Here is a 26,487-nt window from a genome sequence, read left to right on the forward strand (position 1 = left end):
TAGGTGATCTTTCTTATATGCAGAATAAAAGTTTTTATAGTCATAAACATTTATATATAGATCCCTTTAGTCATTAGAATTCTAATAATTCTTACATAGCATGGTAGAATTTTAAAGATACAGTAATTAACAGATTTGTGTACATCTGTTTCTGTTGATGCTTTAGGCCTGATTTTAAGAGAACCTGGAAAAAACTTCCTAACCTTTCCACGTAGTCTATATGCAGGATAAAAGTTTTTATAGTCATAAACATTTATTTATAGACCCCTTTAGTCACTAGAATTCTAATAATTCTTACATAGCATGGTAGAATTTTAAAGATACAATAATTAATAGATTTTTGTACATCTGTTTCTGCTGATGCTTTAGGCCTGATTTTAAGAGAACCTGGAAAAAACTTCCTAATTTGAATTCATTAAATATCTTCTACACATTTCTATGAAAATGCCACCAAATAACATTGTCATCTGGATTTTTAAATCCAAGTCAAAAACTGTTTCATTAATCAGGATTTATTTATTTATTTATTTATTTATTTATTTATTTATTTATTTATTCTTTAGTCCATAATCATTTAACACTGAACTCACAACACAGATTCTTTGCAAAGGATGCTCAGATGGGGTTTATTAATCTCAAGATTGTATCTGTAATGCAAAAAATGAAAGAGTGAATGGAAACTTTCCTTTTTGACTTCTAGAATTGTTTTGTAGAAAACATGCTTTTTAGCAAAGTACAGGAAAGTAGTTGCTTTTTCTTCCTTGTGACAAGTGAAACTGAAAAAATACGTATTTCTTCCATAATACCTTTTGTGTTCAGAGGTTAAACAGACTCCTAGAGGAGAAAAATGATGTTATTAAGTGAAACACAAATGTCAAAAGAGCATCTATATTATATATCTTCATTCAAAGCCCCTTCCAATGCTCATCAGATCAATTCTGCAATCTCATATACAGTTAGATATCTAGAGGATTTCTACTTTTTTAAAAAAAATTTTATTTATTTATTTATTTATTTATTTATTTATTTATTTTTGAGAGAGAGAGAGAGAGAGCACAAGAGGGGCAGAGAGAGAAGGGGGGGGGGAGAGAATCCTAAGCAGGCTCCACGCTTGGTGCAGAGACCAATGTGAGGTTGGATCTCACAACTGTGAGGTAAAATCAAGAGTCAGATGCTTAACCGACTGAGCCACCCAGGTGGCCCAAGGATTTCTACTTTAAGATTTTTTTTTTTTTTTTTGAGAGAGAGAGAGAGAGTGAGGGAACAGGGGAGGGGCAGAGAGAGATGGGGAGAGAGAGAATCCTAAGCAGGCTCCATGCTGCCAGAGCAGAGCTCGATGCAGGGCTCACTCTCTCCAATCGTGAGACCATGACCTGAGCTGAAACTAAGAGTTGGACACTTTACCAACTGAGCCACCCAGGTGTCCCACCAAGGATTTCTGCTTTAAACATTCTCACACTCTTTTGGGGTGTCTGGGTGGCTCAGTTGGTTAAGCATTGAACTTCAGCTCAGGTCATGATCTCACAGTTTGTGAGTTTGAGCTCCCATTGGGCTCTCTACTCTCAGGATAGAGCCTGCTTCTGCTCCTTGGTCCCCCTCTCTCTGCCCCTCCCCGCCCCACTCTCTCTCTCTCAAAAATAAATAAATGCTTAAAAATATATAATGTTTAAAAAAAATTCTCTCAGTTTTCAAAAGTTTTCAGCACCTTAGCAGGAAGCTCAGAGGCTACTGAGCATATGCTAAAGATTGACTTAATATAGGCTGATGCTGGAGCCCAGGTGATGTCTTGTGCCCCAGAGAGCCTTTGGGAAGATGGTTACTTGTCATAGTTACCAAACCTGGGGCAAGATGACAGTAAATTGGGAAGAAGATATTCTTGCAGGCTTCAAAAGAGCAGTCATTTCTTCCTCTTGATATTACAAAGCTCAGATGTATAAGGCAAGGTGTATTTTTGCCAATTAACCACCAACCTTAGTCACTGAAAATATGAAAACTTAAATGAGCTGTGGCCAAGGAAAAAACAAAACAACTAAGGAGATAGATTTTGTTTAGGCTAAAAAATAGGAAGAACACCACACAGTATCTATTAATTTGCCTTACCCTTTTATAGGGAAGGGTAAGCAATTATAGGCAGGATAATTTACAGTTGGAATACTTTGCAATCGGGTGAACAGGAAATGTTTATCTCTGTGTCTAGGTAGATTCAGAAAGGGACAAATAGTTCTCATCTCAGCTAATCATTCATGAGACAAAGAACAGGAAGTGGATCTGGCCTTTCAGTGCCTTCAAGCAAAAAGAGAAGAAAGGTCCATGTTTGGCCTGTCACAAGTAAACAAGAGGGTCATCTACAAATCTGGTGAGAGTCCTGAGAAAGAGTAGACAGTCTTATCTAAGCTGGTTTGGGGGGGGTGGGGGTGGGGGGGGGGCCTGTTCTTTGCAGTAAGGCATTTCCTGAAACACAAAAAGGTGGTGGGATTTGACAAAATACAAAGTTAGGAGGATATCTGAACTCTGCTGTTATCTGGAGCACAAGCCTGAGGTGAAGTTCAGCTGTGTCAACTCATGTATGCATGTGCTTACCCACCCACACCAAACTGCCCACATTTCCTGAGGACAAAACCAATTCTCTGTTATCACATTCTTCCTTGTTTAATCATTTACCAGCAAAGTGTCCAAAAGTCAATACTTAAAAGACAAGATGCCAAATTTATTATTAAACCTGCTTACTTGGTAGGCTTATTATCATTTATTTACACCAAGTTAAGGTCCTAAGAATGTCCACATAAATAAAATGCTTACAAAATTGGTTGCTGGTCACACAGCATAATGATTATAAGCCTGTGCTCTACTGTCAGTCTTTCTTTAAATTTGCATTTTTGGGGCACCTGGGTGGCTCAGTCAGTTAAGTGATCCACTATTAATCTTGCCTCAGGACTTGATATCAGGATCGTAAGTTCAGTCCCCATGTTGGGTTCCACTCTGGGCGTGAAGCCTACTTTAGGCATTAAATAAATAAATAAATAAATAAATAAATAAATAAATTTGTATTTTCAAGGATTTTTTTATGCCTCTGCTTCCTCATCTCTAAAATGGGCTATGGGGGTGCCTAGGTGACTCAGTTGGTTAAGCATTTGACTCTTGATTTCAGCGCAGGTCATGATCTCACCATTCATGAGTTCTTCACTGACAGTGCAGAGTCTACTTGAGATTCCCTCTCTCCCTCTCTCTCTGCCCCTCCCCAGCTTATGCTCTTTCTCTCTGAAGGTAAATAAATAAACTTAACAAAAAAGAAATAAAATGGGATTGTAAATTGGTGCAACCACTATGGAAAACAATATGGAGGTTACTAAAAGAATTAAAAATAAAATTACCAGATGATCTAGCAATCCTACTTCTTGGTATATATCCAAAGGAAATGGAAACGATATCACAAAAAGATATCTGCTCTCCCATGTTCACTGAAATATTATTCACAATAGCTAAAATATGGAAACAAATCTTGGTCAAAGTATAAATGCATGGGGCATCTGGGTGGCTCAGTTAGTTAAGTGTCCCACTCTTGATATCGGCTCAAGTCATGATCTCTTGGTTGTGAGATTGAGCCCCACGTTGGGCTCCATGCTGGGCATAAAGCCTGCTTAAGATTCTCTCTCTCCCTCTACCCCTCCCCTGCTCAAGTGCTCTCTCTCTCTCTCTCTCAAAAAGAAAGCAAAAACAAAAACGAAAGCAAACCCCAAAGCATATATAGGCACACATATACAGATCAATGGAACAGAATAGAGAGCCTTGAAATAAACGCACATATCAATGATCAATTGATTTATGACAAAGGAACCAAGAATAGGGGCGTCTGGCTGGCTCAGTTAGAAAAGCATGCGACTCTCGATCTTGGGATGGTGAGTTCAAGCCCCACGTTGGGCATGGAGCCTACTTTGAAAAAAAAATGGAACCAGGGATATACAATGGGGAAAGGATAGCCTTTTTATAAATGGTATTGAGAAAATGGATAGCCATGCGCAAAAGAATGAAACTAGACCACTATCTAACACTATACATAAAAATTAATTTAAAATGGATTAAAGACTTGAATGTAAGACCTGAAACCATGAAATTCCTAGCAGAAAACATAGGCAGTAAGCTCCCTGACATCTGTCTTGGCAATGATTTTTTTTTTTTATTTGACACCAAAAGCAAAGGCAATAAAAGCAAAATATATAAGTGGTACTATATCAAGCTAAAAAAGCTTCTGCACAGCAAAGGAAACCATCGACAAAATGAAAACACAGCCTATGGAATCGGAAAAAATATTTGCAAATCATGTATCTGATAAAGGATTGATATCCAAAATATGTAAAGAATTCATACAACCTAATAGCAAAAAACAATCCAATTAAAAATGGGCAGGGGATCTGAATATCTATCTATCTATCTATCTATCTATATATATATATATTTGAAAGTCACTAAGAGAGTAGATATTAAATGTTCTCACCACAAAAAAAGAAATGGTAAGTGGATGATGTGATGCAGGTTTTAGTAACACTATGTTGGTAATCATTTTGTATTAAGTGTATCAAACCAACACATTGTACCGCTTAAATTTACAGGTCATGTGTCAATTATATATCAATAAAGTTGGGGAAAAAAGATGTTATAAATAGGTAGATATGAAATAACAATAAATAAAATGGGGCTTTTGCTCCTCCTGTGTTTAGATGGTCATACCATAGCAAGAATTAATTCGCATGTGTCTAAAACTAGCATTTTCCAAACTTTAGCATGTATCAGTATTCCCTGGGCATCTTGTTCTGACTTAGCAAGTCTGGATGGGACCTGAGACTACATTTTTATCAAGCTCCCAGATGTTGTCCATGCTGCTTGGTCCTGGACTACATTTTGAGTAGCAAGGGTCTAAAGCCTGGATTATACTGCTTGACGCATAGTCAGCAGTTAATAAATAGGTATTATTTTTACTAACTTATATACCTGTGCATAAAATAAGGCCATTATTAGAGGAAACCTTGTGTGAGTTGCATATGGCCTTTATATATTCTTTGCTTTATGAATGTCTACTAATGTGACTACAAAGTAATGAGATACAGAAACCACATGCGAAAATCTCCCTGACAACTTTGTTGTCTGAAGTTAGGGTCAGTATTGGATTTTGCTAGAATTGAGAACACTTTCTCAGCAAACTCTCCAATGACTCATGAATTAAGTTCTAATACTGAAACGTGTTCTTAAATTGTAAGTCTCTTAAACTGATCCCTGCAAACTCACAAATGGTCAAACCAGAACACCAGGCTTTGCTGATGAAGATTCATCAGGAAAGGACAGGAAAGGCCACAGGGTGCCATGAAGCTCATAAAACAGTAAGCCAGGCATTTTTTTTTTTTTGAGACTTGAAGCTTACTTTAAAACATGAAATTATTTATTTTTTATTCTTTTAAGTTAAAAGAATTTTTTTTTAATGTTTTATTTATTTTTGAGAGACAGGGCATGAGTGGGGGAGGGCAGAGAGAGAGACACACACACAGAATCCAAAGCAGACTCCAGGCTCTGACCTGTCATCACAGAGCCTGACATGAGGCTTGAACTCATGAACCATGAAATCATGACCTGAGCCAAAGTTGGAAGCTTAACTGACTGAGCCATCCAGATGCCCCAAAACATGAAATTGTTTTTAAAGGTAAGGACAGGCTTGGAGATTAATTGTGAGAATCCTTATAGATATAATACCAATGGACAGCTTCAGATACCTAAACTGAAAAATATTACTGAGCTTGGATATCTGTTTTTAAATTATTTTTTAATATTTATTTTTTTAAGGTTTATTTTTAAGAGAGAGAGAGAGAGAGCATGAGCAGAGGAGGGGCAGAGAGAGGAAGACACAATATCTGAAACAGGCTCCAGGCTCTGAGCTGTCAGCACAGAACCCAACCTGGGGCTTGAACTCAAGAACGGTGAGATCAGACCTGAGCCGAAGTCGGATGCTTAACCAACTGTGTCACCCAGGTACCCCTGTTTTTAAATTTGTTTAAAGCTTATTTATTTATTTTGAGAGAGAGAGAGTAAGCACAAGTGGGGGAGGGGCAGAGAGAGAGAGGGAGAGAGAGAATCCTGAGCAGGCTCCACACTGTCAATGCAGAGCCCACACGGAGCCTGAACCCACAAAATGCGAGATCATGACCTGAGCCGAAATCAAGAGTCGGACGCTTAACCCACTGAGCCACCCAGGCGCCCCAGATATCTGTTTTTAAAAGCTCCATGGAACTCTCAGAAACTGCTGCTGGGAGTGAAAATTAGTGCAATCACTTTGGAGAACATTTGGCAGCATGGATGAGAGGTGACATGTACATGTCGTATGACTCAACTATGCAATCCTGCTTCTAGGTATTCGACAGGAAAGAATATATATTTTCACACAGGACACATACCAGAATGCTTCAAGCAGCACTAGCCCTAGCAGCCCAGAGCAGTCAGAAGCCAAAAGACCGCCGTGGTAGAAGGTTTAAATGGCAGAGCATACAAGAGAGCCCTACACAGCAGTGAAAAGAGTGGCACTGCAGCCATCAAGACGATGTGGATGAATCTCCATCTATAGTGTTGTGAAAAAGAAATAAAAAACAGAAGATGTAAATTAACAAACAAAATATTAACCTATGGTCTTAGAAGTTTGGTGGTCATCCTTGGCCTGGGGACCACAGGAAGGGCTTCTGGAGTGTTGGTCATGTTTTATTTCTTGGCCAAAGCACTGGCTATACAATGTGTAAACTCTGTCATAAGTTCACTTATCTATCCGTTCCCTTATGATTTGGGCACTTTTCTGTATGTATGCTCTGCAGTGACAAAATTTACTTTACAAAAAGCCCTAAGATTATCTTAAAAGTGACTTTACACTTCGGAAGTGCTTATTGTACCCAGTGAACTGTTTGAGAGGAAAAAATGGTTTGCTTCTGAATTTTAACCTATCTTAGATTTAACACATCTCAGTTTAGATCCATTCTTTAAAACATGATGCCAAAAGGAAATTTTCAGGAATATGCTGAGAAAGAAAAGCAGCATATGGTTTCTTAAAAGAGGGCCAGAGCTTCCCACTCTGCACCTTGTTTTCACTAACCTATTAGGTTCCTTGAGCAAAAGCCAATTCAATAATCAAAGGAGACCCAAGGGATCCCTTCCTTCTCCCTGTCAAGAGAAAACAGTCAAGGAAAAGACAAGACCCAAGCATTTTGGATGCAAAATCAGAAGACCTGAAGAGAAGCCATGAGATTTCTAAAAAGCTCCAGGAACAATGGGTCTGTCCAAGGGTGGGCCAAGACATCCTGAACAACTCACCACTAATTGCACTGATGTAGATGAATTTTAAAATGGAGAACTAAAAGGGAGCCAGCTGTGAACTGCTTGGGGGATGACTCATCATTGAAAATAATTAGCCCACATACAAGATGCCATTTCTAGACACTCCCAAGACTTGTTATTATTTCCCTTCTTCTGTCTCTCCTTAAAAACCCAACTCCCAATCCAAATCAGTACCTTTTTATTGCAAGGTCTCCTGGTTGGGACTCTGAGTCTGGCCGCAGATAATTTTCATTCCAAATCCAGTTTGTTTGTGGGAAGAAATCTGTTAAATGTGCTCTTGCAGCATATACCACTGCTGTTGTTCATTTGTTTCCCCTTCAGCCTTTCCCAATTGAAGTTCACTCGATTTTATTTTTTTGCAGGAACTTGCAGTCTACAATCTCTTATCCTTAATGCCCAGATAGAAAAAGCTCTGAAAAGTAAAATTTCTCCTAAATTTAATGACAAAATCAGAACTCACATAAGACTGTTTATAATATCTATTCATCATGCTTGCTGTGAATTTTTATGTTTAATTTGCACAGATTTAAATATGTTTGTTACAGGATGCTGCTTTAGAACTCCCTGGAGATGGGATATGATTTGCCATATATGCACTGCATTACCTTTCTAGCCTCCACAAATTTCAGATTCCAAAGCGCACCTGGGATTGTGGAACTGTAATCAAGAATTCCTCTTCAAGAGGAGAGATGAACTGTTCAGCTGCTAGAGGGATTTGGGTTAAATATAAACAACAGTCTTATGGCCAGAAGAGTTGTTAAAAATGGATGTTTTTCCCCAAAAGACTGTGTTAGGTTGAGAGATCGGAACCAATATTTAACCTTGCATTCCAATTTCAAAGTCAATCCCAAACTGTCTACAGGGCTCTGAGTCTCACTGAAATGTGAGATCATTTTCCTACTGATAAAATAAAGGGGCAGATAGGGAATGTACCTTAACACATTTGGGGAGGGGGGGGAGTCACCAAATTAGTAAGAAGAGAAAATGAAACATGAGTATTATGGCTAACTTTTGATTTGCCAACTTTGATGTGTCTGAAGCTAGTGATAAGAACTTAATTCCTAAAGTGCATTTAGAATCCATTTGTCTCTGCTTAAAATGTTCCTCCATGTGACATAAAGAGATTATGAGACTTTCCAGACTAGGAAGTCCTGTGTTTCATTCACTTGAACTTCTAAGAGTGTCAAGTATGGCTGCATAGGCTGAGTTGCGTAGAGGAGTGGTAATTAAACCAGACTTTAGATCGTTGGTTCTCCACAATGGCTGCATGTTGGAATCATCCTCTGGACAACTTTTAGAAAAAGACTAACACCTACATTGCACCCTCAGAGATTCAGACTTAAATTGTTTGGAGGGATCCTTGTATATCAGAATTTTTAAAGCTAACAGGTAATTTGGATATGCAGCCAGGGCTGAGAATCATCCTTTAGAATAAGCCTCTTAACAAGATATTTTTTATATCCTCTCCCAAGATATTTTTTTGGGTAAGCCTTTATAATTATTTTGATGAAGCTTTCATAAGGGACACTGTATCAGTTAGTTATTGCTGTGTAGAAAACCAGGGATAGGTTTTCTTTATTGCTGTGTAGAAAACCAGGTAGGTAGGAGATTTCTGGGGGTAGTTAAAGGACCTAAGTAAGGACTAAAAAGGAACACTGGGTGGAATAGAATGAGATTGACATCTGCTCACCATTGGTTGAAATAATCCCTATAGTTCACAGATGAGGGAAGTCCTGAATCAGGTCCAGTTGTCATTTTGAGGCACAGGGACCACTCAGAGTCCCTGGTTCTTCATCAATGTCAGCTGATTAGACAATAATGATAAAATGCAATATTCAAAATGCAGCCCCACCCTTAGATTCTGATTCCTCAGGTCTAGGGTGGGCCTGAGATCCTATGTACTCCTCCCAGGTAATGCTGCTGGTCCAGGACCACCCTTGGAGTTTAAATAAAACAGATATATCATTCTTTTGAATTTATTGTTAATATCTGAATATTCATTTTCAAATAGAGGTAAGCATCGAGACATAATGTGAAACGAAAGTCTCCTTCGTGAGCTTTACATGTTACAATTTTATCAATCAGCTGAAACATAATTATGTATTTATTACTATAAGATGCTACTGCAACTAATGATTGTGAAAGCTGTTAATTTTATATACAAAATCTATGATTAAAAAATTTCATATATAATTTAATCAATAAGGAAATAGATCATCAACTAATAGGAATATTAAGCAAGAATACTTCTACTAGATAACTGTAGGAAGAACACACTATCCTTTTTAAGCCAACAAATGTTTGTACAATTTTAAATAAGGATGGAAGGCAGAATAATAGAGATTACATACAAACCATATTTATAGTCTTTGCAGTATTATTAGATCATTACCATTTGTGACATTAAACAAAATAACATTCAAAAAACACATTTATTTTTATTTTGCTATTTAATTCCATTCAGCCTGAGAGTCTTTAAAGAAAACAGCTTGCCCTAGAAGTTCATTCTAAGTTGGTGATATTTGGCTTCAGCCCAATATTTATTGTAACACTAGGTCATTTGGCACTGAGCCAAGATGAGTATTTGGTACACTTCCAACATGAAGCTTAGGAGCCAAATCAAGGGGCTTTCAAGACCCTGGGTCAGATACTGTCCAGAGGGCTTCTCCTCTTGATTAACTGGTGCATCTTGCACCTCCCTGCCTAATCCTCTCACTGAGAATCTTTTGAAAAGTCCAAACCAATCCACCGATAGCACTTCTTCCAAGGATTAGGTGAGGTTAGGGTTGCTAGATTAAATATAAGATGCCCAGTCAAATTTGAGTTTCAGATAAACAATAAGCTACTTTTTAGTGTAAGGATGTCCCACGCAATATGTGAGACATTCCTATATTGTTATCTGCTATATCTGGCAACATGAAGTGAGGTCCCAGTTGCAAGAAGCTTGTCATAAGTGTCTCTGAAACTTATAATTTCTTTACTAAAAGCTTTTAACATCAAATGGGAGGCGGCTAGAAGTAAATGAGAGTTGCCTTAAATTCATAAGGTATGGCATAAAAGCAATTTGGTTTTTAGTGAAAATGTTACCTAGTCATTAAAACATCACTTTAGGGATGCCTGGGTGGCTCAGTCGGTTGAGCGTCCAGCTTTGGCTCAGGTCATTATCTCACGGTTTGTGAGTTCGAGCCCCACGTTGGGCTCTGTGCTGACAGTTCGGAGCCTGGAGCCTGTTTCGGATTCTGTGTCTCCCTCTCTGCTCCTCCCCTGTTCGTGCTCTGTCTCTGTCTCTCAAAAATAAATAAATAAACATTAAAAAAAACAACAACAAACATCACTTTGAGGGGCAACTGGATGGCTCAGTTGGTTGGGCGTCTGACTTTGGCTCAGGTCATTATCTCACAGCTTGTGAGTTCGAGCCCGGTGTTGGGCTCTGTGCTGACAGCTCAGAGCCTGGAGCCTGCTTTGGATTCCGTGTCCCTCTCTCGTTCTGCCCTCCCCTGCTTGAGCTCTGTCTATCTCTCTTTCTCTGTCTCAAGAATAAATAAAACATTTTTAAAAATTAAAAAAAAAATACAACCTCACTTTCAAACTGAGGAAGACTTAGTTCCAGTCCATTCTACTATGGTCATGGACTGGGTATGAGATTTTGAGTTAATCATTTATCTTATTTCATAGTCCAAAGGCACAAATGCTTGTAAAATGTGTCCATAAAAAATGCCACCAAGGGGGTGCTGGGTGGCTCAGTCAGTTAAGTGTTTGACTTTGGCTCAGGGCATGGTCTCATGTTTAATGGGTTCGAGCCCTGCATCAGGCTCTGTGCTGAGAGTGTGGAGTCAGCTTGGGATACTCTCTTTTTCTCTCTCTGCCCCTTCCCCATTTGTGCTCTCCTCTCTCCCTCTCTCTCTCTCTCTCAAAATAAATAAACTTTAAAAAAACGCCACCAGGAAAGAGGAAATGATGCCAACCAATTAAACTGACACAAGGCAAAAATACCATTGATTATAACACATGAATTTATTTCAGAGATATTAAAATGTGGGAGGGGCAGAAATGAATGACTCGGAATTGATAAAATATGATATTTTGACTTGCCTCATTTATAAAAAGAAAATAATTATCATTTTCTCTACTGAATACACATAAAGATCAAACCAGGAAATTAATCATCAGCTCTTATTTCTCAATGTAGTTTTGAATTGCACAACAGGAACTTTAGCTTCCAAGGTAGAATGTTTTCCAATGACTACTCCTGTTAAAGTAGCATAAAGGAAAGTTAAATTTTCCTATAGTCTTTTTAGGACAAATATTGTATGATTCCACTCATACAGAGTATCTAGAAGAGTCAAAATTGGGGTGTCTGGCTAGCTCAGTCAGTGGAGCATGTAACTCTTGATCTCAAGGTCATAAGTTCAAGCCCCACATTGGACGTGGAGCCCACTTAAAATTAATTTTTTTTTAAATTAAAAAAATAGTCAAAATCATAGAAACAGAAAGTATGAAGGGGGTTACCAGCATTTGAGGAGAGTAAAATGGGTAATTAGTATATAGTGGGTATAGCATTTTGGTATTGCAAGATGAGAAATTTCTAGAGATCTATGGCACAGTAATGTCAAAGTCTTCAATGCTACTAAACTGTACACTTAAAAATGGTTAAGATTCTAAATTTAACATAATGTGTGTTTTACAACAATAAAAAACATTCTTACAGTCTTTTAAGAAAGATTCTTTCCTATGTGGGTCAAAGCTAACTCAGTCCCTCAGTCCTTTTTTTTTTTTTTTTTTTTTTTTTTTTTGAGAGAGAGAAAGCACAAGCAGGGCAGAGACGGGGAGAGCAAGAGAGGGAGAGAATCTTAAGCAGGCTCCATACATGTCCCATTAACTCACTCAGTCTTTTGATCTACTGGGTGAAGAATTATCTTTATGATTATCATGCATCAGAGCCCAATGTAATTTAAACAGAAAGTAGATGAATTCATGAATTGGTATCATCTACCTACTCACTCATTCTTTGATCCATCCGTTGATTCATTCATTCATCCACCCATTTATTCATCCAATTATCCACCCAATATTTACTGAATTTCTATTTTATTCCAGGTACTGGGATATACTTTGAGAAAACAAAGATGAAAAAGTGCTTGTGTTCAAGGAGATGCCCCAAAAAAGTACTACAATGCCTTACTTACTTAAAAGATTGGGATTTTGCATCTCAAATCTATGAAAAATAGCTCATGTCTTCCCCCGCACCCTCCACATAGAATGCTCTCCTTTCTCCCACTGACTATTCAAATCCCATCAATTTTTTCAGAAGTCATTTCAAATCATCCTGTGCTATGAAGTCTTTCCCAAACTCCTAAATTGCTTATGGTATGTAATTTGGCTCCTAACTGGGAATTGGATAAGTAAAACACACAATGTATTAGATGATTATACGAGTTAGAAGAGAAATCAAGCAGAAAGAAGGAATATGACTATTGGGATGAGGAGGTTGACATTTTAAATAAGGGGTAGCCAGTGAAAGTCTCAATCAAAAGCAGAATTTTCAGAAGTGACTTGAATTAAGTGAGGCATGAGCCATGTATTTGGGGGAGGGGTATTCCAAGCAAAGAGAATAGTTAGTAAATAGCCCTGGGTGGCAGTATGCCTAGTATGTGAGAGGAATAGAAGGGAAACCATTGTGGTTGTAATGGAGTGAATAAGGGGTGAAGTTGGGAAATGAAGTCAGAGAGGAAATGAATCCAGGTCATGTAGGGCCTGTGGGTTTTACTAAGAACTTTGGCTTTTTTTCTGAATGGGACAGATATCATTGGAGGATTCAGGCTGAGAAGTGACATGATCAGAATTATTTATTTTTTCTCATTGTTAATATAATCTCTTTGCTCTCTCTGTTGGGAATAGACTTTGGAGGTCGGGAGCATGGGACATCTTTGCAAGGAGACCATTTAGGAGGATATTGCAATAATTTAATCAAGAAATAATGATGACTAGAACCTACTGGTGGCAGTGAGGGTAGAGAGAAGTAGTTGAATTTGGAATATATTTAGAAATAGAGCCACCAGAGTTTGTTGATGAATCAGACACGGGGTGTGAAAAAAAGAGTCAAGGATCACACCTGGGCAACCAGAAGGATGAAGCTGCCACTACCTGAGATTGGGAAGATTGTGGGAGGTACAGAATTTGCAGAAAACATTGTGAGCTTAGTTTTGTAGGTGTTAAATTTGAGAAGAGTACCAGACCTGTAAGTGGAGATGATGACTGGGCAGTTGAATGGAAGAATCTGGAGTTCAGAGGAGATGTGAAGTTTGGAATATATAAATGGCATTTACAACCATGATACTGGGTGAAATCAACTAATGAGAAAAAACTAGGTAGAAAACTAGGTAAAAAAGAAAAAAGAGAAAAGATCCAAGAGCTGAGATTGTGGAGATGGCTCTGTAATTATCTCCATCAGAGCAGAACACTCTGACCTGTTAGAAAGAAGTGCTATTCAAGACTTCATGATCCTTAAAACTTAAGACATGATAGGAAATCCTCTGGAGTGGAAATTACAAATGTTCACTGGGTGTTTTGGGCATTAAGGAGAAAATAGAAAAGAGAGAGCTTTGGAGATCAAAATAGAGGGCTTCGGGAGCATTTTGCACACCTGTAAGCATGCAGAGTAGGCACCAATATGTAAAATTCTCCTTAAAGGTAAGCAAGAATAAAATGAATATAAAAAACAATTTGGTAACTGAACAAGAACCAATGTCACAAGGTGTGACTGACACCAATTCTCTGCTACCAACTGGTGTCCTGTAATGCTGATATAACACCCAGAATTAATGCAGACCCCACGCATTGCCCCCACTTCAGATGCTAACCACAAATGGGGTCCCCAGGACATCTGCACTTCTAAACAGCTGGTTACAAATCAGGGGTCTCATGACCCTTCCCCAGGTTTTATAATTTGCTAGAATTTTCAGAACTCAGGAAAGTCTCATACTTCCAATTATAGTTTAATTATAAAGAATGCAGATCTGACCAATGAAGAGAGTCATACACCAAACTTGGGAGATAAGGCAGAGCTTCCACGCTATCTCCTCATGGAATCCAGGCATGTTACCTTCGCAGCACATCAATGTATTCATGAAACAGGAAGCTCCACCAGGCCCCTGTGCAATAGTTGTACATGTCAACTTGATTGGGCCATGAGGTACCAAGATATTGGGTGTTTATGTACACACGTGTGTGTGTGTGTGTGTGTGTGTGTGTGTGTGTGTGTTTGTGTAATTTGGCCCCTAAACATTTTACACAAAAATCAATTCTAAATGGATGGTAGGCCTTTTTATAAAAGGTAAAATAGTAAAGCTTTAAAAAAACATTAAAACAACTTAAAACTTTGAGTAGGCAAAGATTTCTTTTAAAACAGTACAGAACACTCACATAATGGAAAAAAACTGAATTGAGCTATATTAAAATTACAAACTTATGTTCATCAAAAAGCACCATAAAAGGAGTTAAAACACAACTCGCAGAAAGAACATTTGTAATATAAATATCCAACAAGAGATTTTTATCTAGAATATATAAAAAGCTCCTACAAATCAACAAGAAAAAAAATGGCTAGCTGATAGAAATGGGCAACAGACATGCTTACAAAAGAGAACACTTAAATGGCCAGTAAACATTTGAAACAGTGCTTGATTCATTAACCATGAGAGAAATGCAAGTTGAAACCACACCCAAATCAAAATACACCAGAAAGTCTAAAATTATAAAAGACAGAAATAACAAATGTTGGGTAGGATGCAGAACAACTAGAACTGTCACACTGTTAGTTGTGAGCCACCCCAGTATTATCTGCTAACCCAGCCTATATATAAGATTTTATTTATTTACTTTTTAAGTAAACGTTCCACTCAACATGGAGCTTAAACTCATGACCCCGTGATCAAGAGTCACATGCTCCTCCAACTGAGCCAGCCAGGCAACCCCTGGGCTTTGCTTTAAAATCATCTAGTGAGAGTGGGGCACTTGGGTGGCTCAGTCAGTTGAGCGTCTGACTTTGGCTCAGGTCATGATCTCACAGTTTGTGAGTTTGAGACCACGTCGGGCTCTGTGCTGACAGCACAGAGCCTGGAGCCTGCTTTGGATTCTGTGTCTCCCTCCCTCTCTGCTCCTCACCCACTCACGCTGTGTCTCTCTCTGTCTCTCAAAAATAGATAAAAATGTTTTAAGAAACTTAAAAAATCATCTAGTGAGAGGAAAGAGGCAGTAGGTAGAGTATAAATGAAACTATATGGACCTTATGCTGATAAATGTTGAAAATCTGTGATGAATACATGAAAGTTCATTATATTGTATTGTCTATTTCTGTATTATGTTTGAAAAGTAAAACACTTTGCTATCACAACAGAGTAATAACAATTTATATAAGTCCTAACAATTCCATTGTAAGTTATGCAACCAAGGAAAATATGTACATATGTTCACCAAACGACACGTACGAGAACTTTCTCAGTGGCACTATTCATAATAGCCCAAAACTGGAAATAACTCCAATGCCCATCAACAGAAGAATGACTAGTTACATCAACTGCGGTTTATTTAGACAGTACAATACAAAAGTAGGAATGAGAATGAAATATCTACAACTTCACAAAACATGGATGAGTCTTACAAAAATAATGATGAGTGAAAGAAGCTAGACACAGTCCTTACTGACAGTATGATTCTATTTATGTAAAATACAAAAAAACAGGCAAAACTAATCCATGTGTTAGCAGTCAAAAGAGTGGTTTCTCTTTGGAGGAGGTAGTTACTGGAAGGGGACACAACAGAGAAAATTCCTGCTTTGTTGTTGTTTTTTTTAAATGTTTATTTATTATTAAGAGACAGAGGGAGGCAGAGCACGAGAATGGGAGGGGCAGAGAGAGGAGGAGACACAGAGTCGGAATTAGGCTCCAGGCTCTGAGCTGTCAGCACAGAACCTGATGCGGGGCTTGAATTCACAAAACGGCGAGATCATGACCTGAGCTGAAGTCAGAGGCTCAACTGACTGACTCACTCAGGCGCCCCTGCTTTTTGTTTTTTTGTTTTTCAGTTTTATTCATTTTGAGAGAGAGAGAGAAAGAGAGAGAGCATATGTGTGCACATGCAAGTGAGGGAGGAGCAGAGAGAGAATCCCAAGCAGGCTTAGCATTGTCAGCGTGTAGCCTGTTGCAGGGCTAGAACTCAGAAACCTTGAGATCATGACCTGAGCCGAAGTTAAATGCTTAATGGACTGAGTCACCCAGGCGATCCCCCCAAATCCTGTTTTTTGATCTGGATGCTGATTACATGTGTATGCTCCACTTGGGAGTATTCATCAATTGTATTTTTGTGTGCACTTTTATCATGTGTGTTACAATTCAATAAAGTGTAAAACAAAACAAAAATACTATCCAATCTTCTAGAAGATCGTGGCTCAGAATGTAACTACAGTTATTCTGTCTAATGGCTGTGTTAATGACAAGTCAAATTTGGGTTATTTCTTTTACATGCTCAAGTGGAAGTAGCTAGCTAAAGTAAGGCTGAGGCCAATCCTTCAGTAAAATGAATATGATTGTTGATATTTCAGAGTTCAGATGTTCTCAGAGTGAGCCTTTTCTTAAATCCCTTTTCATATTTTGATTCTCCAATCTATAGGTACAAAATCAAGTTAAATTCTATTCACTTGGGAGCTTAATCATTTTATGACCTTTTGAAGATTTCTCAATCATGACTCCACTTTTCAATATTCATTTCCATCTGGATTGATCCAAGGTGACCAGAAGTTATTTTTGAATTTTGCAAATTATGGAGCCCTTAGAGGCAGAAATTTATTTAATTTTTTTTAAAGTTTATTTGTTTATTCAGAGAGAGAGAGAGAGAGAGGGGGAGAGAGAGAGCACACACGCATGCCAGTTGTAGAGGGGCAGAGAGAAAATCCCAAGCAGGCTCCACACTGTCAGCACAGAGCTGGATGTGGGGCTCAAACCCACAAACTGTGAAACCATGACCTGAGCCAAAACCAAGAGTTGGATGTTCAGCTGACTGAACCACCCAGAAACCCCATTAGAAGGAGAAATTTAAATGTAGGCTGTATAAATATTTTCATGCCAAGGTTATTATCAGAGATGTGAGAGAATTAACATGACATTCAATAATTTATGAGAAAAAAAAAGCATTTTTTTTTAAAGTAGGCTTCATATCCAGCCAAATGCAGGGCTTGAACTCAAGACCCTGAGAATAAGACCTGAGATCAAGAGTCAGATGCTTAACCAACTGATCCACCCAGGTGCCCCCCGAAAAAGCATTTCTAATACTGAATTGTTAGGACTTACATAAATTGTTGTTACTCTGTTGTGATAGCAAAGTATTTTACTTTTCAAACGTAATACAGAAATAGAGGATATAACATAAGGAACCCTCATGTATTTATCACAGATTTTCAATATTTATCAGCATAGGGTCCACATAGTTTCATTTATACTCAACCTACTATCTCTTTCCCCTCACTAGATGATTTTAAAGCAAAGCCCAGGGGGTGCCTGGTGGGCTCAGGTGGTGGAGCATGTGACTCTTGATTATGGGGTCATGAGTTTAAGCTCCATGTTGGGTGGAAAGTTTACTTAAAAAAAAAAACAAACTCCTGGGGCACCTGGGTGGCTCAGTCGGTTAAGCGTCCGACTTCGGCTCAGGTCATGATCTCACAGTCTGTGAGTTTTTTTTCTTTTTTTTTTATTTTTAATTTTTTAAAGTTTATTTATTTACTTTGAGAGAGACAGAGACGGTGTGAGCCAGAGAGGGGCAGAGAGAGAAACAGAGAGACAAAATCCCAAGCAGGATCCACACTGCCAGCACAGAGCCCGATGTGGGACTCGAACCTGCGTATGACGAGATCATGACCTGAGCTGAAGTTGGACGTTCAACCAACTGAACCACCCAGGCGCCCCTTGATGATTCTTTCTTGTTGAGATTCTTCTGTTTTTGTAATTGACAGTTCTCCCTGTAATTGACATTGGGTGATAAGGTTCCCCCTACCAGCCTCCCCTTCTAGCACCCAGAGTCCACTTTAGTCAGGTTTCCCTTTATTAATTTTCACAGAGTAAAGTGTTACAGCTACTTTGGAAATACTTGATAAAAATTCCACCAGCAGAGTTATTCTGCCTGTTCCCACCTATCTCCTTTCTGAGTGGTCAAGTTTCACCCTATGGGGATTGGAGGCCAGGTGGGGGCAGAGACCTGAGGAGTACAAGATTTGAGTACACGTTTTGCTTCTAGCTCAGCAACATATGTAAAGCTTCTAGTCTTGGGAAGCTTTCCTTTAGTAAACATATTGCCTATTACCTTGAATCAACTTCTAAAAGATACTAGTTTATTTTTATTATTAAGAAAGTAATACACACTTACTGCAGATTATATTTTAAAAACTGAAAAGTTGGGCACCTGGGTGGCTCAGTCGGTTGGGTGTCCAATTTCAGCTCAGGTCATGATCTCATGGTTTGTAAATTTGAGCCCCACTTAGGGCTCTCTGCTGTCATCACAGAGCCTGCTTTGGGTCCTCTGTCCCCCTGTCTCTATCCCCACCCCTCTCTCATGCATACCCTTTCTCTCTCAAAAATAAACATTAAAAAAAGTTAAAAAAACAAACAAACAGAAAAGTTGATAGGGCCATCCATAATTCCATTACCCAGAGAAAATGATAATTAATATTTCTTGTGTATTTTTTCTCTTGCAATTAGCAATAAAACTCTACAGAATGATTTAATTGAAATATCATCTGAAATTTTCAATCCTTTACATATGTTTAAAATGTATGAAGTAATATGGGATTGTGCAGTTTTGCATAGTACTTCTAAAATTTTTGGTGACAGGAGAGTATGTATAAATCAACAAAATGCGGGGAGCCTGGGTGGCTCTGTCAATTGAGCATCCAACTCAGGGTCAGGTCACAATCTTGCAGTTCCTGAGTTTGAGTCCCGCGTCGGGCTCTGTGCCGACAGCCTGGAGCCTCCTTCAGATTCTGTGTCTCCTTCTCTCTCTGCCCCCATGCCCCTACTCTCTGTCCATCTCTCTCTCTCTCTCTAAAAATAAATAAACATTAAAAAATTTTTTTTAGGGGCGCCTGGGTGGCGCAGTCGGTTAAGCGTCCGACTTCAGCCAGGTCACGATCTCGCGGTCCGTGAGCTCGAGCCCCGCGTCAGGCTCTGGGCTGATGGCTCGGAGCCTGGAGCCTGTTTCCGATTCTGTGTCTCCCTCTCTCTCTGCCCCTCCCCCGTTCATGCTCTGTCTCTCTCTGTCCCAAAAATAAATAAAAAACGTTGAAAAAAAAAAATTAAAAAAAAAAAAAAAAAAAAAAATTTTTTTTAAAAAGTCAACAAAATGCAGGCTGCTTGCTCTGTGGGTTAGCTGAGGTCAGAGAATAGTCTTAGTCATTTTGTAATTTGAAAGTTAACATACATTTTAACTGAAAATATTGGTAAGTGACCATTTGGTCTAAATGTTTTCCTCTTTACAAAGTATATTTTTCCAGAAGTAAATAATGTGTTCTTATCTATAGAGTGGCATGCCATTCATTTTGACCTTAAATGTCTATAAAAATTATGCAATTTGGCAGGCAGGTCTGACAGTCCTAGGTCAACCAAATGTTTTGTAGATTACTAATGATAGCTATGCTCTTCATTAATCAGCTTAGCTGGGAATATCCTGAGTTCAGAGTCGTACAGTGGTTGTTGGATGTACCTTTAGGCAAATTTATTTTTGTAGCGGTTGGCAATATAAAAAAAAAAAGACAAAGGCAGTGGTTTCCACTTCACTGAAAATAAAAGCAATATTTATCTTAAGAGCAGTGCTCATTACACTTTACATTATTCTATTTAGATGACAAGCTATTATTAACAGGAAGCAAAATGCTATTCACAGTACATGTTACAGGATCATCATTAACTGTGCAAGACTAGTGTTTTTGTAGCCTTTCAGACATACGCTCCAATTTGGCTTGGTTGTCCCTGCTGTTTTCTAAGCTTGCTTGATGTATTTTAGGGTGTAGATAGATCTCAAACAGGAAACAAAAAGATCTTTCTTGTTTGGAATTGCCAGGTCCTTGCTATAGCGGGAGTTTTTTGGAAAACCCATTTAAACAGTGAAACTTCATGTTTTGAGATTTTATAATAATGACAATAAAGCGTACACATTAAACTATTTTTTTATTACCCATTTTCAATTAATTCAATCATTTGGGACATTACTGTAGGGTATATATTCGTTGGTTTTATATCTCAAAAGATAAGTTTCTCATTGACTAGGGAAGGGTATAAACATGTAAAACCTGAAACATCACAAAAGAAACTAAAAGAAGTTGTAACAATCCTTCTTACTATTCAAATTGTACTGGCAGTACTAGCCAATGCAGTGAGGTCAGAAAAGGAAAAGAAAGGACAAAACTGTTATTATTTGCTGATAATACAACTGTTTAACTCCAAAGGCCAAGAGATTCAATTGACTTGTTATAGCTAGTAAGGCAATGTGGTGCCTGGGTGGCTCAGTTTGTCAAGTGTCCAACTGGCTCAGTTGGTTAAATGTTCAACATGGCTCAGGTCATGATCTCATGGTTTGTGAGTTTGAACACCACGCAGGGCTCTGTACTGACAGCTCAGAGCCTGGAGCCTGCTTTGGATTCTGTGTCTCCTTCTCTCTCTGCCTCTCTCTCTCTCTAAAACAAATAAACATTTAGAAAAATTTAAAAAGAACTAGTAAGGGAGTGTAGTAAGGCAATTGAATAAAAGTTCAATATGCAAAACCTTTTCTATAGGTCAGTCAAAGCCAATTGAGAAATGTGACATAAAGATTCTGTTCACAGTAACAAAAAAACTTATAAAATGTCTAGGAATAAACTCAATGAAAGAAACATATAAGGCACATAATTAACCTAACTATAAAGTTATTAAAGAACTAAAGTTCTAAATAAGGAGATATATGTACACCAGTTTTCAGGTTGAGCTGCCTGCATATTACATGGGTGTAAGTTATGTACAAATAATGAAATCCCAATTAAAATCCCAAAGGATTTTCATGGAACTTGTCAGGCTGATTTTAAAGTTCATTCATCAGAATACCCAGAACCTAGAACAGCACCTGGCAAATAAAAGGAGTGTACCAAATGTGTGGTGCTTGAATAATCAATGAATGAACAGCTTCAATAACTACCTATATGCAAATGACTCCCATATTCGTATTTGTACCCTGAAGTCATCCTCTGAGCTCCAGACCTGTATATTGAATTGCCTGCTTAACCTCTTCACTTGATTAGCAAGAAACCGATTTAGACTCATTACCCCTCTTGCAAATCCTGTCCTCTACTAGTCATCAAGATGAGTAAACTCAAAGCTGGGAGTTATCTGTAACCATTCAACTGTCCATTTACGATGGACATCCAAATCATCACAAATCCTGTTGAGTTTATCTGCTGAAATTTTCCTGAGTCCCTCTGTGTCTCTCATCTATATTGCCACCACGGTCTGTCATAATTTCTTCCCCATTCTAGTGAATAACTTCCTAACTAGTTTCTTCTCCTCAAACTCAGTACTTTTCCTTCTGCTGCCTTCCTACCTCAAAACATGGTCAGGATTTTCATTGCTTTTAGGATTAATTCCAAGTTCTTCACCGTGGTTTACAAAGTTTGGCCTGGCCTGGCCCCCACCTATGTCTTCAGAGTCATCTTCCATGACATTTGCCCTCACTTCTAAGCTTTGGCCACAGTGACTTTTCAATTTTTGAAATATGTTATGTTCCCTCCTACCACAGGGCCTTTGCATATGCTATTCCTTCTGCCTGGAATCATCTCATTTCTTCCTTATCCTAATTAACTCTACTTCTCCTTAAGATCTCATCTCAATCATCTTAGGTACAATCCTCCTGATTCCCATCATACTCATATCACTCTGCTTCATAGCTCAAATTAAATTTACTTTACGTGGATGATATTCAGACTTCAAGCTTAATCAGAACAGCTTAAACATGTCTTTTTGTACTTACTATGGTTTCCCTAACCATGATGCTAGGGAGAATAAATAAATGGAAGAATGAAGGTATCTAGGTAAATATATGCACAATGACTTGAAATGGCCAGCAATCAATAGCTCTTCATTCAGTGAGTGAGGAGAAACTTAATCTGGTTCTAAGTAAGAAAGGATCATGGGCCAGAAAACCAACTGCAAGTGCTTTATGTTTAATTTCACATTTTGAAATTGTTTCCACAGGAAAGTCCCAATATTGACATCCGTGCATTACAATGAAAACCAGAAAGGATTCAAATATGAGGAGAGATTCATCCATGCAGATAATCAGGATTTGATTTATAATAAAAAATGATGAAGTAGATATTTCATACAATGCTCAGTTAAAAGCAAAAAAGAATATTTAAACAAGAACTTGAAATCATCTGTGTTTTAAAGATCTTGGTTTCACGTACCATAAATATAAAGATAAAATTTTCCATTATACTTCATCATTATGTAAGACTAGCTTAATTGAATAAGATGTTCATGCATAGTAAATTCATAAGTAAAATAAATAAGAATGGCTGACAGTTTATCTTGAGGAATTGATAGAAATTTTTGTTTTAGTTTTTAGAAGTTCTTTAGTTTTGATGAGTAACCTAAGATTTTTCAAGTTGCCTATATAATCATAACATAGATTCAAACTTACCTCACATATATTTATTCATTTCTTACAGCCCCCCAAAATTTTTAATAAGAGTAAAGAGATGCAACATAGCAGTTTTGATAATACTTTAAGCACCATTTATAACAAATGTTAGTTATTTGTTGACACAGATTAAATGCATTTTTCCTAATTTCTTTTTTAAAATAATTTTTTAAATGTTTATTTATTTTTGAGAGAGAGAGAAAGAGAGAGAGAGAGAGAGAGAACAAGCAAGGGAGAGTCAGAGGGAGAGGGAGACACAGAATCAGAAGCGGGCTCCAGGCTCCAAGCTGTCAGCGCAGAGCCAGATGCGGGGCTCGAACCCAGGAACTGTAAGATCATGACCTGAGCCGAAGTCCGACGCTTAACCGATTGAGCCACCCAGGTGCCCCATTTTTCCTAATTTCAGGGATTATTTAATTCCTTTGCAATGAAATCACCTATTCCATACCCATAAATATATCTGACACACTGATAAAAAGTAAAATGTAACACATTTCTCTATGTTTCTAGTTAACCAAAACTGTCGGGGAGATTTAATAAATATGCACATTGTGTAGTCTCTGACATAACCCAAGAGAATTATAAGATTATTCTGTTAAATTACTAAGCCTACATGAAGATTTCAAAATTAAGCAAATTTTTGAATATCCTTGTAACCACTCCACCTAACTTTATAAATTTATAATTTAGCCTTATCTCAATTAAAATTTTAGAACATTTGTTTTTCTAAACGGGTTTTGATAAATGTATGACATGTATACACCAGTGCAGTATCCTACAAAGAAGTTTCATTGCTTTAAAATCCGCTGTGCTTTGTCTATGTATCCCTCCCCATAATCTCTAGCAACCACTAATCTCATGTCGCCATAGGTTTGCCTTTTCAACAATGTCATATAATTGGAATCATATAGTATACAGCCTTTACAGATTGGCTTTTTTCACTTAGTCGTGTTCATTTAAGCTTCTTCCGTGTATTTTCATGGTTTGAAAGCTCATTTCTTTTTACCACTGAACAATATTCCATTGTCTGGATATACTACAGTTTATTTATCAACTCTTCTACTGAAGGATATCTTGGATGCCTCCAAGTTTTTTTTTTTTACCGCTTAGGTGAGACACCACCGCTGGAGGGGGCTGGAGGTCTGTATTTACCTTCCTCCACTTGGAAAGGTAGAGGGGGCTAGAGTTGGTATTTCCCTTCCCTCAGGTAGGTTTGGCTCTCATAAAATCCTAGCAGGTTGATAAAATAGACTGTGAAAATTAATAAAAGGAAACCTTGTTTAGAATGGAGTCAGGCGGCCAGCAGGGGGAGCTTTCCCATCCTGCCACAATTTGTCAATTGCAGATCCAACAGGAAGAGATGTACCTTTCAATTCAATACTATTTTAGCGGGAAAAAAAAGGTTCTTCTTCTGCCCTGGCAACAGCCCAGCCAATGACGAACGGTCACAACCCAACCAATGAAAAGCCACTATACTTTGAACTCCCAGTTTACTCCAATGGACTTTTTGTTTATAACAGCCTTGTAACTCCCCCCCCCCCCTTCATTTATAAAAGACCATTCCTCTCCTTTTTTCTACGGAGTTGTCTGTAGTTTTGCCTTGTTTTGTACTGTAGTTTCTGTGTCCCAGAATGCAATTCTCCACGACTCCCAACTAAACTTATTTGCTGGTAAAATAACTGGCAGGGTTTTTTTTTTTTTAATTTTTATTTTTTTCAGTTTTATTTATTTAAGTAATCTTTACAGCCAACATGGAGCTTGAACTCTTGACCCGGAGATGAAGAGTCTCATGGTCTACCGACTGAGCCAGCCAGGTGCCCCTAGGAGTTTTATCTTTAAGGTTAGCAAGGTGTTGGTAAAATAATTTATCCTGAGGGGGAAAAAAATTCTCTAGTGTATCTCCGCATGGTTCCTTTTCGTCTACCCTTATTGGAAACACAAGGGGATTTTTCTTCAGTATTCAATGTAAGTACCTATTAGAGCTCTGGAATGGGGTGGGGCTTACAACTCACAAAAGTATGAGGACTCTCCTATGACTTGGTCCCCCTGGAGGTCTTACTTTTTGACTTGTGCGTAAGGAGCTGACAGCAATTCGTTAATAACAGTTTCAATTCTCCCACGCTGGTAGTTGTTTCCGCAATGGTTACTGATTGTGAGTTTCTGCTCTGATAAATTGTGATTCTCTGTATCTGTTTGTCTCCACTTTTGGGGATAGTTGTTTGCCCTGTGCCCTCACTTTTCTAATGGACTGTGATAGTGGTGATTTATAACAAATATATTTGGTCTTTGTCCCAGGTCTGGCACAGAGCTCCTAAAACCCTTGGAATTTTCTAAGTGGTGAGAGCTAAGGTGTCTTTTGTTATGTTAATGACATTCTTAGCCTGAACCTAAGAATGGGAGCTGGTTGCCAGGGAACCAACCAAGAATACAGGAGTGGAAATTTCAGTTCCACCCTCTGACATCCAGACTGCACAAAGGAGCTGGAGGTTGAATCATTCACTTCTAGTGAATGACTTAATCAATCATGCCTCCGTAAGTAAGCCTCCACAGGATGGCGTTTAGAGAACTTCTGGGTTAGTGAGCACAGGGCTTTGGGGATAGTGGTACACTCAGAGAGGGCATGGAAACTCTGTGCCCTTTCCCTATACCTTGCCCTATGCATCTCCTTCATCTAGCTGTTCTTGAGTTCTATACTTTTATAATAAGCTCGTGACCTAGTAAGTTCTTTGAGTTCTGAGATCCCCTGTAGCAAATTAAGAACCCAAGAAGGGATCATTGGAATCTCTGATCTGTAGCTGGTAGGTTGAAGCACAGGTAATATCCTGGTTTTGCAAATGGCATCTGAAGTGGAGTGGGTGGTGGGGGAGGGGCAGTAATGTAGAACTGAACCCTTCTCCTTTGGAATCTGACGCTATCCAGGTAGATCGTGTCAGGATTGAGTTGAATTGTAGGACATGCAGCTGATGTCTGGAGAATTGCCTGTTGGTGTGGGAACCTCCCCACAACTAGACAGACACACATTGGGATTTGGTGATCAGGATTACCTTTTACAGGTACAGTTTTACAGATTTACACCAAAAAATGGTTGTTGATTTTGCAGTTTGTTCAGCTTTCTACTCGTTAATTAGGATGTAGTGGTGACTTTGAAGCTCCTCACGTGTAGGATGAGAAACAGAAGTTGTATTTTTAAAATGCTCAAATTCACTCATAATCAGGAACTTTAAAATTGAGAAAAACAATAAACATGTTACAGACAGAGACACTAAGCGGGAGAAGAGGTTACGGGAAATCATACTCTCCTGCATTGATGGTGGAAATGTGAGTTGTTATAGTTTTCTGGAAAACAATTAGGCAGTATTTATTAAATGGTACATTTTTTTGTGACCTAACTCCTAACTCATTAGAATCACTTGAGGA

The 26,487-nt window shown here is 38.3% G+C and overlaps 2 long non-coding RNA genes across 3 annotated transcripts in view; one reads left to right on the forward strand and one right to left on the reverse strand.

Annotated features, from left to right (window-relative positions):
• LOC109274709 (uncharacterized) overlaps positions 1-26,487 on the forward strand; it is a 96,885-nt gene that overhangs the window by 45,502 nt on the left and 24,896 nt on the right. The window contains exon 1 of one of the 2 annotated variants that reach the window (XR_008417787.1): positions 25,524-25,602. The exons of the other annotated variant lie outside the window; for it this stretch is intronic. This is a non-coding gene — a long non-coding RNA (uncharacterized LOC109274709). Of the gene's footprint in view, positions 1-25,523; positions 25,603-26,487 lie in introns of those variants that run through there. 2 annotated transcript variants of the gene reach the window in all.
• LOC109274710 (uncharacterized) lies at positions 605-9,343 on the reverse strand. Its single transcript, XR_008417788.1, has 4 exons — positions 9,053-9,343; positions 7,537-7,774; positions 6,438-6,598; positions 605-834 (listed from the first exon to the last, which is right to left on the reverse strand). It is a non-coding gene; the product is annotated as an uncharacterized LOC109274710 (long non-coding RNA).

This window comes from Panthera pardus, unplaced genomic scaffold (genome assembly GCF_024362965.1).
Source record: "Panthera pardus isolate Hobbes unplaced genomic scaffold, ASM2436296v1 HiC_scaffold_25, whole genome shotgun sequence".
NCBI lineage: Eukaryota > Metazoa > Chordata > Mammalia > Carnivora > Felidae > Panthera > Panthera pardus.